At 39.1% G+C, this 18,890-nt stretch overlaps 2 long non-coding RNA genes across 2 annotated transcripts; both read left to right on the top strand.

Annotated features, from left to right (window-relative positions):
- Positions 1-3,046: 3,046 nt before the first annotated feature.
- LOC143725717 (uncharacterized) lies at positions 3,047-5,505 on the top strand. The gene is made up of 3 exons (XR_013198314.1): positions 3,047-3,286; positions 3,439-3,563; positions 4,700-5,505. It is a non-coding gene; the product is annotated as an uncharacterized LOC143725717 (long non-coding RNA).
- Positions 5,506-6,521: 1,016 nt separating this feature from the next.
- Positions 6,522-13,720, top strand: LOC143725742 (uncharacterized). Its single transcript, XR_013198323.1, has 5 exons — positions 6,522-6,634; positions 10,731-10,834; positions 12,514-12,666; positions 12,777-13,037; positions 13,462-13,720. It is a non-coding gene; the product is annotated as an uncharacterized LOC143725742 (long non-coding RNA).
- Positions 13,721-18,890: the final 5,170 nt, after the last annotated feature.

Raw genomic sequence — 18,890 nt, 5'->3', positions numbered from 1 at the left:
TATAGTATTGAGGAAGCAAATGTCAATTTGGGATGACATTTTTGGATTATAGAAGTGGAACATCACCTATTGAGTAGCCTAGAGACCAAGTATGCTATATAACCCTTTAAACAAAAATATTTAATTCAAGAAAATCTTATATCAGTTGCATGTTCTTCATTTGTCAAGTTTTTTCTTTTGTCTGAAAAGTAACTTGCGTTGATAAAATTCAATGAAAAATGGGTGAGCCTGCAGTTTTAGTGTGAACGTGGTGGAGATCACTTCAGCGCTGGCTCAGCCAACAAAACCATTGACGTTTGTACCTCTAGACAATGTCACGGGTGCCTGAGATTGTAATCTGACAAAATGTCCAACCCATAAAACAAAGAGTGATACAATATAAATGGAACAGTTGTTTTGGTAATAGCCCAGTATTAGGACGCATGAATGAACCTCTTCATTTGGTTCGTGCAGATGCCACACACCTGCGGCTGGGTCAGACTGGGCAGCCGCTGCCACACTGCAAACTTTTGGTTGAGGCGATACTGTTGTAGTTCTTATTTATCTCAGTATGACTTCTGAACAGGGTTATTATTATCATTAACTATGCATGAAAAAAATTAAAGTAAAATGAATATAAAAACGTATTTCAGCATTTATTTTTGAAGTTGAATATAAAAAACGTATGTTACTTATAATTTCAGCAATATTTTTTATTTTTGTTTAGTTTAAATTGAAGTACTGAAATTAAATATAGACATATTACGTTAAAAAAGAAACTAATAAAAATGACAAACACAAACAAATAAAACTAACATTAAAATGAAAACAGAAAATATAAAAAGAAAATCTAATTGAAAATATTAACAACAATTATAATAGTATATCAATGATTCTAAAATAACAATGCTTATTTGACAGAATGAGAGGTCAGAATGAGAATTCATTATGAATAAGAGAAATGTAGACGAGAAAATTTAGAAGATATAATTATTTAATAGAAAAAAAATGCTGTTTTACGTATTTCAAAATGAAAGGTCAGTCCATCACATCAGATATGCTTTCTCTGATTGAGGAAAATGTGGTTAAAGTGCATGAACTTTATTACTAATTTCTCATACATTCTTTAACAGATTGTTCCCACATTACACAAACCTTTTATCTCAGCATTAGACAAGAATTTTTTTTTTGTCACTATGGCGGTATTGCAAAAGCCATCCAGAGGGGATATCTTCACCATTGGTTACATTTCAAAATGTGAAGTGGTTTTGTGTACTGTTGTTTTGATCCCATATTCCAAGAATCTCCAGGTCTCTGTAGATATGCTCTGATATGTGGAGTTTTTTTGTTAAGGAATGCAGCTATTGTGTTCATCAGTTCAGGAGAATTTATGGACACGCTGATGGCGTGTTGCGTCTGGTGACTGTTTAAACAAGATATTAATCAGCGGTGAAAGGAACAATGCGCTGAATGGAAGAGGATATGGAGTCTTGAACTCCTCTCCCCCCTCAAAAGCAAGATGAAGCCTGAGCACTCCAAGAAAAGACAGGTTATGCTAAACCAGAACAAAGGCAATATAAACAAGAGTGACTAACTGATTCCCTTCGCTGGAGTGTGTTTACAGCTAATCTGGATGTCAGTCTGCTCTAGAGTAGTTAATAAAGCACATATTTCGGTCTTGGGCATATTTCCCCACTGACTGCCCAATAGTCCTGTAATGCTGCAAACAGCTGAATGATGAAAGCATTTGGAATTAGGAATTTCTAATTCTTTTTTGGAGCATATCACAATTTGTTCATGAGGCTGATTAATGTACAAATTAATAAGGAAAAGTGCAAAAGTAAACAGTGCTGTTCCAGAAAGATGAATTTTTGTGAACTCATTGCATAGTTTGTATTGTATAAAATAAAGCATTTCATATGAAAGTACATGCATAAGGGAGAGACAAAGTTAGTTTTCTTTGGCTCCAAATCCTTCTGTGGTATAATTTCCCTAGTTGTATATGCAATTATTGCATTAGAACAATATCTTGTTAACCTCCATGCCCCCCTCACGCTGAGAGTGTGTTGTGGTCCTCGGCTATTGTTGTCTGCTTCATCGTGCTGTTCTTGTTTTGGGAGGGGTGTCCTAATAATTTGTGAAAATTCTATAGTTACTCTTATTGTTCCTTATCTTTTTATGGGCTACTTCATCTTCCCCTCACTAGTATGTCCTTTACTCTGACCTCGACAGCGAGACGGGTGCTGAACCTGTCTTTCTGTCGCCATCCCACCACCTCTCCCTTCCTGTTCTATCACGAGTGCGTCTCCACATTAAAAGCATACGTTATAATGTGTAAGGATTAGTTCTCTTTTTTACTTTATCACCCATTGCGGTCTCTCCATACTGTTTTACTACATGATCATCTTAGCTGTGTAGTACTGGACATCAATACCAGAGAATATGCTATTACCCCACTCTTGTAACATTTTATCTTGTGTGTTGTATGTTGTGTTTGTGAATGTTACAACCTAAATTGTTTTGTTAAAAGTTATATAATACATGTAATGTTTGGTAATTTCATTGTATTATTACTTATATGCAAGCATTCCATATATACATACATAAATGGATATATGCAAACATTGATGGATGGATAGAGATAGGCAGAGATTTTAAAATAATTTTATGTATCCATAATCAACATCTGCAAAAAAAAGGTAATGGATGCAATGTTTGTTTGCTAATAAATGGCAATAAATAAATGATTTAATTTATATAAAAATATATTACATAAATGTTTTTTAATTAGTATATATATTTTGTATTATTATTTCCATATTTTGAAATATACAGTGTGTGTATATATATATATATATATATATATATATAATATATTTTATTAATTATATATATATTATTCATTTTTTTATACCTCTGTGTCATATTTTTTAATTATGTTTTTTTTTTTAACAGAAGCATCTGCAAAATATATATTTAAGTTAATAATAAGCCAGAAAAAAACTGATTACAAAAACAGATGGTTTGGGGTCACTGAGTGCTGACTCAGAAAAAGCAGCACAGTAAAACGCTTGCAAAGTTTAAATTGTTTTGAACCATGCAACTTGTCTTTTCATTGGGAAAACAGGAGTGTGACCGGCGTCTGAACAGCAGCAGGAGAGGAAGGGGAGTGGAAGGACATGCAGTGACCTTCTGTTCTGTGGAGGATAAACCCGAGCAGACACACCTTGACCTCTAATCTCACTCTCCTCTATACTATATTTGATCGATATTATAGCCAACATGCAGAATCTTCTCCACATTTATGGTAAGATGACTTCAAAAGTATTAGTGTAGCAGTGGATTGTGCTATGGGGAATTACTGTTCCCAGCCTTTACTTTTAGCATTGTGCTGCTCTAATGCCCTGTTGGGACACAACCTTGAACTACATTGTGACATTTTCTTTGCATTGTCCACAGCTCCAGCACTGTGTTCTCCACCCATGTGATCCTCAAATTCTATATTCCCTCTTTATACGACCCCTGAGGATCTCAGGAGATTGATGACAAATTTGGTGCCAGAGAGCAGTCTTGGGTGGACCCAGGTCAGCTCTCTCTCTCTCTCTCTCTCTCTCTCTCTCTCTCTCTCTCTCTCTCTCTCTCTCTCTCTCTCTCTCTCTCACACACACACACACACACACCGACACACACACACACACACACACACACACACACACACACACACACACACACACACACACACACTCATGTTAAGTAAGTACACAGATCCTGAAGGACTCTTGGCTCTAGAAGAGAGCTGACATCAGTGATTTCTAGGCCACTCTGTCAGACTGGTTTCATTTGTTTATGCCAAATGTCGTTGAGATGGTCAAAATGCCATGTTCATGGTTAACCAGTAATGGTTTTGGTTTAGATAATGATTAGCGATAATGAAACAGTGAGTTCTTACAGTATTGCTTAGATGCGCAGTTTTACGAAACAAATGACAAAAACAAAAAAGTGTTCTAAGAGTGAAACACTGACGTGGTCAGTTTTGCGAGAGGCAGTGGAGGAACTTACAGTACTTGTCTCACACTCATACATTGTGTCATTTAGGGTCATATATACAGTCACCCTGAATTAATCATATGAATGTCACCGTGTTATAATTAATGATCACTGCATTATGATTCCACATATAATCATTTATTTATATATACATATATATACATATATATATATATATATATATATATATATATATAAATAACAAATGTTTTATTATTATTAAAATATAAAAATATAAGTTTTAATATAAGATTCAAAAGTTAGATTTCTTTATTTAAATTAAGTACATACAATTCCTAAAATATATTTATATGGATAATATTCATATTAATTTAAAATAATATTAATTTATTAATTTGTTTTATAAACTTATGCATTAATATTTTTTCTGTGATTTGTTTGTGATACTTGAATCACAGTTTCATTCAGATGACCAAATAAAGTACATATTTTGGTGGGCCTTGATTCTTGTTTTTTGAGTGCAAATTTAATTCATGATATTGCAATGATAAGGCTTTCTACAATCAGTAAGAACGAGGATGTGATGAGTTGTGTTAAAATGCTGAGACTGGGGAGGAAGAGACCCAAAGAAAGATCTGCCATATTCAGAAGATGTGATTATGAATTAACATGTTTCCCTGTCTGTGTCCTATATGGGGCCAAAACATACAAGATGCTCAACAGGACCCAATAAGTGGTCCTCCTGCTCTCCCTGCACCCACACTTCACCTTCACCCTTCTGTTTTCGGCATCAAAGGGCAGTCATGGCTCCAGCTGGGTGGCCACCGGCCTCTTATTTCCTCCCACATGCTCTCCTGCCATTCATTCTGATCCAGGCCCCGTCAGGGCTGAGCGGACCCACGGGATACGACCAACGGGACCGCTCATGGCCACTTCCTGGTCATTTAAGACCTGTGCCGCAGAATGGAGGGCCATTGTCCAGACTGTTATCTGATGGCCTGAGCCAAAAGGCAGACAAAGCCAAGTGCTTGGAGACTCACCCCTTCCGCTTTGCTGAGGATACGATGCTTTTTTTAAAGCATGGCGATGGATGATTAAAAAGAGGTGAATGAAACTGAAATATCATCATAGAAAACAAACATCACCAGTTTTAAATGAGCATAACTAGTGATGATAAATTAAACAAATGGTCAAGGGGGTCTATGTAGATGAAATATTAATTATGATAGGTGGAGGAAGTGACTGTTGTGTGAAAGTGAGTCTATAAATCTACCTTGTTTCACTTGCTCTTATCATTGTCATTATTATGTCAAACACAGTTTTTATTGCACATAGCAATTCTGTTTTGTTTTTTAGGTTTTACTTTTTTTCTCTTTATTTTCTATTCCTCTCATTTCAGTATAATTTGATTGTCGTTTTACAGTATTAATCCGTTTAGACCATTGAACTCCATTTTGGGCCTACAAAAATCACCTCCCAAATAAACGCTTTAATTGTTCTCAAACTGTAAACATATGGGTTATAGGGGAGCCTGGGGGCAGTTGCAACAGGGGACAGTGTATACATATACATGTATACATACTGTGTGTGTGTGTGTGTGTGTGTGTGTGTGTGTGTGTGTGTGTGTGTGTGTGTGTGTGTGTGTGTGTGTGTGTGTGTGTGTGTGTGTGTGTGTGTGTGTGTGCGTGTGTGTGTGTGTGTGTGTGTGTGTGTGTGTGTGTGTGTGTGTGTAATGTGTAAATCAAATAGTATAAAATTTGCAAGTAGCCTACCATTAAACTGCCATTCAAAAGTTTGGTCTGTTATTTTTTTGTGTCTGAGTATTTTTGAAAGAAGTCTCATACTCACCATAGTGTTTTCTATGTTATTATATTTGTGTTACTGTCATGGAGAAGCTGAATTTTCAGCATTAAAGGGTATCTAAACACTAAAACAACTTTTTTTAGTTAATGATCTGTTAGAATGGAGCTTCATAAATGCTGTTCATTGATTCCAGTAAATTTTTTTACATTTGGTTTTAAAATGTTTTAATTCTACAATATATGGTATAAAAACGTCTGAGTGCTGCCCTCTTCAGGTTGAACGGTGGCTACTGCAGTTGTATTTTCCTATTGGATGTTTGCGGTGGTTCGTGACGTAGCGGTTGCCGGTGAGGCAGGTTCCATTCAAAGAGATGCATCTAAGGTGCACGCCCCCCTCCGCTGGGCTCTGCCCACTTTTCCAGCATTTTTCAAATATTGCCAGTGGGTGGAGTCAGGCTCTGACCAGGGGTTTAGTAACCCTTCAACGTTACTCCAGTCTTCGTTGCAGTTTTCCGAACCAACTACGAACTAACCAGAAACTAATTTTAACAGTATAACGTTAAAAAAATCGATTTCAAGTTTACCATTCAATTTTCATTTTATTGCACTGTTTAATATTTTTATTTGGCAGTCAATCATGAATTCAAATAGTAGCCTAAGTAGGCCTGTCTATGCAAAATGTGATGTTGACGCATTCAACGTGAGTGAAATACCCGCGCTCAGAAGTCGCTGGCATTATTGGATCTCGGGAGTTTTTGTCACCAACCGTTATAATATTCTGAAAATAAATAGCAGCCAGGTGATATCCAGCGTGGAGTGTGTTTCAAAATCCACGAAAATTGCAGGTTAGTGTTAGAACCAGGGAAAAAATAAACAAGTTAGTATTGTGGCATGGCACTTGCGTGTGTCGTTATATTGATAACATTTTCCCAGAATCAAGCTCAAAATTAGTTACGAGGTTTTTCACCAGTAAGAAATTTGTGTTTTGTCAGTTATTAACGGCCGCTTCTCTGGCAGTAAATTCAGCATTTTCATCAGGCGTTTTTCCTGTCGTTTAAAATACATTTGGCCAAAATCTTGAGTTATAAAAAATGAAGTGTTACACACAGACTAGATGGTCTTGTCCACACTAATACGGTTTCGTTTAAAAACGTATTTTTTTCTCTCCGTTTTGGCCGTCCGTCCACACGGCGTTTTCGTCCCCACAAACATAAAAGTTATAATACGGATTCTGCTCGGAGTGAACCGATTTTTTAAGCCCTGCTTCAGTGTCTCATAAGTCACGATTATCCTTCAGAAATCATTCTAATATGATGTGGTGCTTAAAGGGATGGTTAACCCAAAACTGAAAATTATCCCATGATTTAGCCTACTCACCCTCAAGACAGTATCAAAAATATCATTGTTTTTCCAAGCTTCATAATGTGAATGGAGGTCCTGACTTTGAAGTCCAAAAAAGTGCATCCATCCATCCATCATAAAAGTAATCCATATGACTCCAGGGGGTTAATAAAGGCCTTTTGAAGCAAAGCGATGGGTTTTTGTAAGAAAAATATCCATATTTAAAACTAAATTACTAGCTTCTGGCAGACGGCCTAACAAAAGAGTAGCCTAACTTAACCCCTAACGCGATGTAAGTTAGGAGTAACCTTAGCCTGCCCTGAGCTTTGATGCTTCTCGCGGTTCAAGTCAAGTCAAATATATTTATATAGCGCTTTTCACAATACAGATTGTATCAAAGCTGCTTCACAGTATCAATCAAAACAACTTAAAGGTTGTATCAGTGATTTCAGGCCCAAAAACAAATGTCCAATCCCTCCCAACGATCCGCCAGCCGCCCGCCCCACAAGCACGCCGCCCAAAAACCGCGCCTCCGCAGGCAGCGCAGGCCCCGAGACCCGCACACAAAAACAAATGCGCACAACCACCACTCAAAACCAAAACAAAGTGCTCCAACCAATCACCGACAGGGGCGGGTGCCCCTGTTAGTGACCGGCCGGAACACTGTTCACTCCGGCTCCGAGCGGCGGCCGTACCCATCCGCCCCCGCGCGCAGATCCCAGGGCCCACACCGCCCACTGAGACGCGGCCCCCGGACGGCACGCCCGGTTAAAATAAATAAGGCTGGGCAACAAACTCAAGCTCCTGTTTCTTATATTGAAATTTCTCATTAAAATTTCTCAGTTTAGACATCTTCTTCTTATGGTTGTATTGGCGGTTGGCAAACGACTGGTGTTTTGTTTTGCTCTATCCTCTGGCTTCCGTGTTCGTCAATGCGTCATGCGTCAGGTCAAGGGTTACTTTTTCGCCGTAAATCAATGTACGCCCGTCTGACGGAAGCCTTTTGTTATTTTAGTTTAAGTTTTATGGATATTTTTCTTACACAAACGCATCGCTGTTATGTCCATTCACTGCCATTATAAAACTTTGAACAGCCAGGACTTTTTTTAACATAACGCTGATGATTGTGTTTAGGGTGAGTAAACCATTTGGTAATTTTCACTTTTGGGTGAACTGAATTATCCCTTTAAAAAACATTTCTAATTATTATCACAATGGAAATTGGTGGTGCTGCGTTTTTGTTAAAGGTACAATATGCAGGATTTTTCGCCACCAGGGGTCGCTAACCTATTACAATAACAAAGGCGTATATTGATGACGTATATTCCACATTAAGCTGAATTATGGATCTTATCGTCAAGCTGATGGATCTTTTATAGATGAGTGAATACATTGATGTTTTTAACATGACTGTGGTATGAAGCAGGGCGCGATTGCTAGACGTATACCAGCGCCTCACACAACGCGAGTCTCACGGATATAAAGGAATAAGGACATTTCATTCTACCGAACTACACGCAAGTGCTGAATTAATACTCACACAGGTCAGTTTATTAGACGAATTACACTTGAGGTAATGCAGCGCTGTTTCACTTGCTGTAACAGTTACACTATCACACTAAACAGCATTTGAGTGTGTTTAATGTTGTTAGTTTGTGTGTTGGCTGTATGAGACTAAGTACGTTAAGCTAGATCAACATTAGAATAACATACAGATCGTATTCCAACATTTCATCATGTTGAACTAAATAACATTGATTTGTTTTATGTACATTTGCTCACCTGTCTAATAAAGTACATGCAACACTCTGTCAAGTCAAAGTTAGTCGCGGATGTTGATGAAGATGTTGATCGTTTTAGTCCTCTTTTTGTCTCAAAGTCTGCTTGCCATGGTCCATAATGTTTGAACAAAACAACAACAGCGTGAGCGTTCTGCCGAGGCATAACGGGCATAACCCAGTTGTCAACGTCCGTCGCCATCATGGTTACTATGGCAGTGCGAGGTCAAACCTGGCGGAAACCAAGGGTAATGTGGATTTGACGCCATTGACTGGCGACTCCTCACCCCTGCTCACGCCCCGTTTCCTTGGTTAAAATCGCAATTTTCTCACGATTTACAAATAGTTTGAAACATTTGGGATATTGTAAGTAATCAACTAAACAAAATATATAACATTTGCCTAGTGGTTTTTGGATATTTTACTGCAAAAATCCTACATATTGTACCTTTAAAACGTGATTTTAGGAATATTTAATTAGTAGAAAGTTTACAAGAACAGCATTTTTTTTTTTAGCAGTGTAAAAGTCTTTACTGTACATTTTGTTCAATTGAATGCATCCTTGCTGAATAAAAGTATTAATTTCTTTTTAAAAAGCTTGCTGACCCCATAGGGGAGAGCGGGGCACAACGTAACGCTTTTTGACTTTCTCAGTTTGTGTAAATCTACTTAGGGTTTAGAGTATTTATTTTTTCCCACATTAATTTCCCACGTCTAGTAAAATTATGTGGTTTTGTTTTATTTATACAGTGTATACTTTTTTCTTGATTTACCCCGAAAGAATGGAAGTGAAATGTGACAACATGCCCCATTGGTGGGGTACTTTGTAACATGTTAGGGGCACATTGTAACATCACCATATGAAAGCTTAAAATGCTATCTGATCTAATAAAAAAATTATACAAGTCAAACCAAAATATGTTCTTAATAAAATACAATTATTAACTTTTTCATATAAAATAATGGGATTTTTTAATAATTAAAAATAAACAAATTTTTGAGTTTGACAACCAACACACCGGAAAACACAGCTATACAGCATAGTTCAAAACAAAATAATAATTAATAATTTCTGAACATTGACTCTTTATTTCATTCTTTATTTACATGTTTCTCATGTTTTCTCAATAGAATTCATAAAAGTATAGAATATAATAGCATATTTCTAATAGGGGCACATTTCAACAGTATTACAACATGCCCCAACTTCACAACTGGGATCTAAACCCTGCTAGTGTCTTCTGCTAGTTAGCGAAGCATTAAAGAACTATATCAACCGTTCAACAACAGATTGGAGATTAAAATAATATCAGATTTGTCTAATTTGAAATAAACACAAAAAATAGAGATGAAAAATTAACTTAAGTAAGAAATGTACTTTTGCTATAGTTAAATAAATGTTCAGTGATATCTTACAAAGATTTCAGAATTTTGGTGCAATTTTTTCTCTATATAGTGTTGATATGGCAACTAGTAAATATACCAAGTTTCGTCATGCTGGCATGTGTGGAAGTATTTAAACAAGTGTGTTACAACTAGCCCAGCGTTACGTAGTGCAACGTAGGTTACGTTGTACTCACCTACTTTTGAATGGTGTACAAAGGCCTAAAGACTATCATGAAATATTATTCATATAATTGAAGACTTAATGATTTTAAGACTGTCCCCTAGCGGAGAAATTTATACAGGACAACCTCACTTCATCAGGTGTGAATTAATTTATTTCAATCACAACCCACCATACAGGCTCAGCAGACATCTTCCCTGTATTGTCCTGCTGTTTAGGTCCAAGGCATCCCATTAGTGTCCTTGTTCCTCACAGGTAGACAGGTGATGACTGGCATACAGAGCTGGCATTGTGTGTCTCATCAAAGAGAGAGTTGTTGAAGAAGCTGTTCTGTTCTGGACCCATACACATCAGAGCAGGTGTGCAGGGGGGGTTGGTGGCATGACCGCTCACATTTCAGGCATGCTTATTCTGCTACATGAAGGCAAATATAGTGTAGCCTATCTGTCATTCTACAGTTCAGTTTTATGAAGTCTGTGCAAACCAAACTCAGTCCATTTATTATGTGAGACTAAGATTGTGAATATTGCCATGTGAACCGCGTGCTGCATAGACTCACTGGTTCAGGAATGACTCAGCACTGCTCTCTGCTGGACAATGACTTGCAATACAGACAGTTGAAATATGTTTCCTCTGAGAATTGCGTTTTTCTATGAATCAAAAACATCTTGGTTAATAGAAATATTGCAGAGTCGATTTAAAACCTACACATTCCAAATCCAACATTACAATACTTAAAGTGTTTAAAGTAGTAATACTAAAACACAAAATATTATAATTTAACTAGGAATATTGCAGCAAAAAATACTTCAGAATATTTCCACATACTGAAAATGAACAAAATTGGTTTATCTTTAGTCTTTAAATGCTTAATTTAGCAAATGACAAATATAGATTTCCATCCACATGAACAAGGATGCAGATTTGGTTTTGATGTTGAAATGTTATCTTGGTCATCTGGATTATCTACTTGTATATGAAAATCAACCGGACAGATATTTACAACAAAAGTGTGATGGAGAGTAAAAGCAGTAGACCTATGATAAATAAACAGACGACATCCAACCTAGACCGATCCATCCATCTCTGCGTTTCCCCACTTTCATTTCTTTTATTTTTGTAGATCAAGCAATGGCAAAAAGTTGAATAATTCTGTGTCTTTGATCTACACACACAAGTACGATTTCATTTCCATTTTTAATTTTTTTCTTCTTCCTCTCTGTAAAAGTGCCAGCATCAAGATTTACCTTGGTGTGCAAATGTGCTGGAATAGGTTAAAAGGAAATCTCCCTGCTCTCTCAAAGCTGAAGTGCAGATGTTATGAAGTTAATTAAAAATTTAGCAATTTGTTTATTCGGCACCAATTTAGGTTGCATCAAATGGGGAGAAAGGAGAAGGAAAATTTTTTAATTCTTTTATTTTTTTTATTTTTTTTGAGTGAGAGAGAGATGCATGAACCTGTCACATTATGTTTTATGATGACTAGAAAATATTAGTCCAGCTATCCTGAATATGTATGTATAATATTTTTATAATTAACCCTCTGGTGGGGTCACTCTCATACTCCTCCTGGTCAAAAGTGTCCGAACACCTCAAATGTAACGTTTTTACAGTAAAATCAATGTAATATATTTTTGATCAATAATATTTTTTTATTTAATATTTTGTATTTTGAGGGAATGGAATCAAGTAATATTTATGCAATTACTATGATTAATTTGTTTCCATTTTCACAATACAATAAATTAATTAATCCATACAATTTATTACAATTATTATTTATTATTCAGTTAACCCCTTCATTGCTGTGGTTTCTTTGATTGTACATAAAAAAAAAAACACACACATAAGTGTACACATTATGTGTGTACACATAAGTGCCACAAAAGTCAACAAAAAAAATTCAAAACATAAATTGTTTTGGTCTATTATATTATATTATAATTATATTATATTATGTCTAGTTTATAGACATTAAACTAGATGTCTATGTCTAGTTATTTTGTACTGATATATCACACATCATTTTTTCTGTTAGGGGCCTGTGCAGAAGAGTCTGCATTTCCACCTTTGTCAAAACCCGTTGCCAACTAACTTGAGTTTTCAAGGCTCATTACTCACAAGCTGACATATCCAGAGGACACGTGCACTGAGCATATTCCACAAGCCTTTTAACAGCTATCCCAATACAGTAAGCCGGCGCTTCATAAATAATTATCAATGTTTACTGATATTGCATCAGATTGTTGACACAGACCGTGTGTTTCTATCTGTTCGCACCTAAATAACGGTACTGTGCAGAAAAGGTGTCAAGTCTCCAGGGAGGGTCTGCCAGCCCCCCCACCACCTGCCTGATCATGCTCCAGACATGAGTGAAGTTTGGATGCTCAGCACAGGTGTTACAGCAGCGTTGGCACCGAATTCCCATGCCCGTGCACACAGCCCAGTGTTAACCACTATCTGCTGGCTTTTCCCAGCGGACTTGTGCTTCCATTGAGGGATATTACAAGCGGCAGGCGCTCGCCTCTGATCTACATGCGCTCGGTACTCTCTCAGTCCTGGGTGAATAGTGCTTGACTTGTTCAATTTGTTTAGAAGCCTCATTCAGCGCTTTGAAGCCACGCATCTTAGCATAAATCATAACCTGTCTAGTTGCTCACAAGTGCTTTGAAATACAGCATCTGCTTTGAGTCCCTGCTTTACAATTAGTTAGGCAACATCAATAGATTGACTAAATATCATGTTTCTTCATAATGAAGTGTTTGGGGTATAGCCTACGAATGAGGGTAACTTATTTATTTATTATTTCGACTTACCTGGATTTAGTGGACGGTCGGAGTTCGTCGTTCATATACGCAACGATCAAAGTGGGTTATGGCGGATAACCTACTTAGAGAGTATTATGGTTGTGGGGCATCGAGCATGTTGTTTACTCTTTCATCACTCCATTCCTGTTATCTGTTTGTTCATTTGTTTTGCAAACTAGAGCCGTCTGTTCTGTTGTGGGGAAAGAGGAAGGAAAGATCTTAGAAGACAAGGAGAAAAACTGCCTCTGACGTGCCCGATTGTCGTCAGCCGGTGAAGTGAACTCAATAGACGTAACGTACAGTAGACCGAGACGTCTTGAAAGGACTTTCTCACAAATGCATAGTGTAGCATCCCCATGGTGACTCAGAAGTTTTTCATTTCTTAGTTTGTTATATTTCAAAATCATTAAATTCATTTTATTAAATTAACCAGGGCTCATGGCAAAAATGTCACTGATAATCACTGTCAATCGTTCTATCATTCTGTCATCCATCTATCCATCTACTGCTTTTACTTTCCTTCACAATTTCATTTTTTTATGAAAACATTTATTTATTTATTCATTTATTCATTATTCTTATAATGAATGGCTTTGTGTCATGTATATGTCATAATATAATGCGTATTTATGTAGCCTATGTATTTGGTTGTGGATTTATATATATATGACATGTGAGTATGCACTGTTTCTTGGTAGTTAATTGCATGTTTCTGACTACATTTTAGGAAGTTATGTGCATATGGAATTGATTCTTGTGTATGTTGATTGTTTTTTCCATGCAAGTGTTCTCTTAATTAATTAATGAGTGAGGTTAGCTTGTTTAGACCCAATCAAGCTAATTGAAATCACGTGGTGGGTCAGATTGTAAGGCCTATATAACTCTGTATCAAATGTGTTTTGCCAATTGCCTGAAGAAGACCCAGTAGGGTCGAAACGTTGCCTTTTTTATTAAAATATGGGAGTAAGTAGCAGTGTTGCGGACATTATAATCTTTTCAATTCAGTGGTCCTTTTTGTCCTGCACCTGCCAGAAGGTGGGATGTGCACACAACAACTTGTTTAAACATTTATTTATTGACATTTTGTCCATTACTATTGTATTGGATGTTTTTTTTTTAATTAATTGCCATACTTAATGTATTTAATTGATTCACTTGAATTATATGACATAGGTGGATGCCATTATACAGCATTATATGGTTAGAAGGTCAAATTAAAGGTTTAAAAAATACCTCTGAAAATTGACTAATGAAAAAAGGAAAAAATATAAATTAAATTCATTCAGGGTTTTTTTTTTTTTAATTATGGAAAAAAATAAAATTAAAAAAATAATGGAATATAACGTAAAAACAAAAAGTAAAATTTTTTCTTGATATGTTTAGCTCAAAAATATTTAATCCGCTAGAAATTCTTTGCAAGGGTATATTAAAAATGCTTTTCTAAAATCACAATCGATTGGAAATTGTACAAAAAAATGTGGGAGCCATGTACTGCATATGAAAATGACCGTTCTTTCTTAAGTTAGCTTTATAAAGTTGTATCAGGAATGAATTTGTCATTGATCCATCACAGTCGGTTTGGTCTTATAATGTCTGCACACTCAATTAAGCTATAGATCAAAGAAAAGTTGATCCACTGTTCTTCTCCATCATAATGTGCGCCCCTTCAACCTGCAACATTAGAAATTCTTTTTGCATTGAGAAGAGAAGGAAAAAAACAGAAGAAGAAAAAAAATACTTAAGTTTCTCATTTTCAAAAGGCAGGTATTTGATCAGTAGACATAAATTAAAGTTACGGGGGTGCAAATTACGGCATGAGGATTAGATAAAAGCAGCTCTCTGTCAAAAGGTGGCATCTTCAAAGCGCCCCTGGTAAAACAGCACACAACAGCACGCCGCCGTTGCCTGGCATGGCTCGCTACCGGATGACATCTCTCCGTGCATTACGGGGGCTGTGCTAACCGTGGGGGCCAAACAGCTGCTGATGGAGGTGTGCAAACACAAATAAATCTACATCTGTGAGCAGAGCTGCTGCTTGTGTCAGGGGCTCTGCCACTCGCTCATCACTAATGCATTGGATAAGGAGGCTGCAAATGGCCCGGGATACAGGGTGGAGGAAGGGCACAGAGGGGTTTAAGTAATGAGACCCTTAATCTTACATCGTTGTTTTCATACAGTTACACTAAAGGGATAGTCCCCAAAATGTTTCGTGTCACATTAACTTCCATTATGGTTTTTTTACTCCGAAAAAAATTGCACAAAAGCTGTCACTGGGATGGTACCCTTTAAAAAGGTTTTACTTTTTACTATTTAAGGTACTAATAAGGTATATTTAAGGTACTAATACTTTGAAGGGTACCACCCCAGTTACTGCTTTTGTACCTTTTTTTCTGAGTGTACAATGAAGTCAATCGGAACCGAAACTTACCGAAATCCAAATGTGTGGTTACCAACATTCTATGCGAAAAACCTTTTTCTGTGCATGTTCCACAGCAAAAAGACAGTCATAGGAGTTTGGAACAACATGAGGGTGAGTAAATGATGACAGAATTAAAAAGTTTTAGTGAACTATCCCTTTAATAGTGAAACTTATACTCCAATAAGGATTGTTTGAGTGTGTCCAGGTAAACCCTACATTATGGGGACAAAATGTCATATTTTGGTCCTGATGAGGAAAACAGCTTATAAATCAGAAAAGTGGTGTTTTTTGAAAATGTTAAAATGCAGAAAGATTTCTGTGATGTGTAGGTTTAGAGGTAGGGTTAGTGTAATGGGATAGAATATACAGTTTGTATAGTATAAAAATTATTGTCTATAGAAAGTCCCCATAAAATGTGAAAACACAACATGTGTGTGTGTTTCATTGGACAATAATAAGACCATATACACTGGGAATAACATGAGGGTGATGAAAGACAAAAAAAATATTTTGGGTGAATTATTAATAATATATAATATTACATAATATTAATAATTATAATATACTGAATGTTAAGCACTTTTAAGTAACTTTTAAGATCTACTGGGTTTGCACATGCACTTTCATATTGATGGGCCTGTAGAAGCACCTGCATCCTTTTAAAGAAACACATTCTTGACTTAAAATGCTGAGGTCATCACTCATCATTGTGCCTTCCATGTGAATCCTGTCCTCACTGTCAGAAGCAACCGTCATACCCATTTCAACAGCTTTTCTTGAAATGTAAGGACAATTGTGATCTGCATAGCTCAAGCTCAGAATGTTTTTTTTTTTATTATTATTATTTTTACAGAACAAACGTCTCGGTTACATATGTAACCCTCGTTCCCTGAGTAGGGAACGGAGACGTTACGTCGGATGACGACGAATGGGGGTTTCGCCTAGAAAGCCAATCATCTTCGTGTATTATAAAACGAGCCAATGGCGATGAAATGCCATGGGTCTGCGGAATTTGCATAGCGTAACTCCGCCCCACCTCGTGGGTATAAAAGGAGGACGCTCAGCAACATGCAGATATGTCTTCGCTGAGGAGCCGAGACTGAACTCAGGCGTCTACCCAGCGGTACAGCGGAAGTGGCAGGGAGACGTAACGTCTCCGTTCCCTACTCAGGGAACGAGGGTTACATATGTAACCGAGACGTTCCCTTTCGTAGTCACTCCGAGTTACGTCGGATGACGACGAATGGGGGTCCCCGTGAAATCACGCCACCTTCACAGCTGTCTTCCAGTGCCCTGCGAAAAGTCTGATCCCCCTGTCGTGATACTGGCACAGACGAAGGAGTCCTACTTAGCACAGGAATACCAAGGTACACTGGGAAGCATATCTCAGAGGAGATATGCCGCAGCATGCCTACCCGTAGGGAGGACTTAAGATACACATATGGCCGGAGGGCTACATATGGAGGAACACTGGAGTGACCAGCCCGAAGGGTGGCAACTTTCAACTCCAGGAGGGCAAGATGGCTTGCCAAGGGAAAGACACATGCTCAAGGAGGCTTACAGTGGAAATACACATGTGGGGGTTACTCAGGGAGGAACCATGCACACGGAGGCACCTAGCCGACGCCCAGGCAATAGACACTGGCGCCAGCATCAACAGTGCTGGAGGAACTCAGGGCTTCAGAGAGGAAGGCTCACCTGAGGAATAATCGCACGTATCCAGTCCGTGGAGTGGAAAGGCGAGCAAGCGAAGACACCTGAGCGGGTCCAGTACTAGCTGACTGAAGCGAGTACACGAGAGGACACAGGCTCCACTCGGAGATTATAGAATCTGGCGAATGTGTTGGGTGTCGCCCAGCCTGCAGCTCTACAAATGTCTGCCAGCGAGGCGCCATGCGCTAGAGCCCAAGAGGAAGCCACACCCCGGGTGGAGTGGGCTGTCACACCAAGGGGGCACGGTCGGCAATGGCGTCCACTATCCAGTGAGACAACCTCTGCTTTGAGAGAGCCTTTCCCTTCAGTCTCCCACCATAACAGACAAAGAGCTGGTCTGAGGTCCTGAAACACTGCGTTCTGTCTACGTAAGCGCGGAGAGCGCGTACTGGACAGAGCAGTGCCAAGGCTGGGTCTGCCTCCTCCCGGGGCAGCGCTTGCAGGTTCATCACCTGGTCCCGGAAGGGAGTGGTGGGAACCTTGGGCACATATCCAGGCCGGGGTCTCAGGATCACGTGAGAGTGACCGGGCCCGAATTCCAGGCACGCTTCGTCAACGGAGAATGCGTGCAGGTCCCCTACACATACACCTTCAGGGTGGAGGGAGACAGCCTTCGCTCCAACCCCTCTTGCAGGAAGGAAAGCACGACAGAGATCGAGCATTTCCTGGGGTCTTCTCGACGAGAAGAGCACCAGTTGACGAAGAGGTTCCACTTCAACGCATAGACATGTCTCGTGGACGATGCTCTAGCGGAAGTGATGGTAGCCGCCACCGCTGGTGGCAGGGTACTCAAACCTGCCTCGTCCCGTCCAGGAGCCACACGTGGAGCCTCCAAAGATCGGGTCGAGGGTGCCAAAGGGTGCCCCGTCTCTGAGAAAGGAGATCCTTCCTCAGAGGAATTGGCCAAGGAGGTGCTGTCGCGAGGAGCACCAGTTCGGAGAACCAGGTCCGGGTGGGCCAATACGGCGCAACCAGAATGAGCTGCTCCTCGTCCTCCTTGATCTTGCACAAGGTCTGTGCGAGAAGGCTCACTGGGGGAAACGCATACTTGCGTAGGCCCCGCGGCCAGCTGTGCGCCAGTGCATCCGTGCCGAGAGAGCCCTCGGTCAGGGAATAGAACAGGGCGCAATGGGTCGAGTCGTGAGAGGCAAACAGATCTATCTGTGCGTCCCCGAACTGGTCCCAAATCAGCTGAACCGACTGGGGATGGAGTCTCCATTCGCCGGAGATGGGCCGAAACCGTGACAGCTCGTCGGCTGCAAAGTTCCGATCTCCCGGAATGTAGATAGCACGAAGGGACCTCAGGTGCTTCTGACTCCATAAGAGGAGGTGGCGTGCGAGTTGCGACATACGGCGGGAGCGTAGACCACCCTGACGGTTGATGTACGCTACAGTCGCGGTATTGTCTGAACGGACTAGTACGTGTTGACCCCTGAGCAACGTGAGGAAACGGTGCAGGGCAAGGCGTACTGCCAG

Source organism: Siphateles boraxobius, unplaced genomic scaffold, assembly GCF_051911475.1.
Source record: "Siphateles boraxobius isolate OS27281-9 unplaced genomic scaffold, OSU_SipBor_1 77, whole genome shotgun sequence".
Taxonomy (NCBI): domain Eukaryota; kingdom Metazoa; phylum Chordata; class Actinopteri; order Cypriniformes; family Leuciscidae; genus Siphateles; species Siphateles boraxobius.
Note: the sequence above shows the minus strand (reverse complement) of the source record. Positions and strands in the feature narration are given on the sequence as shown.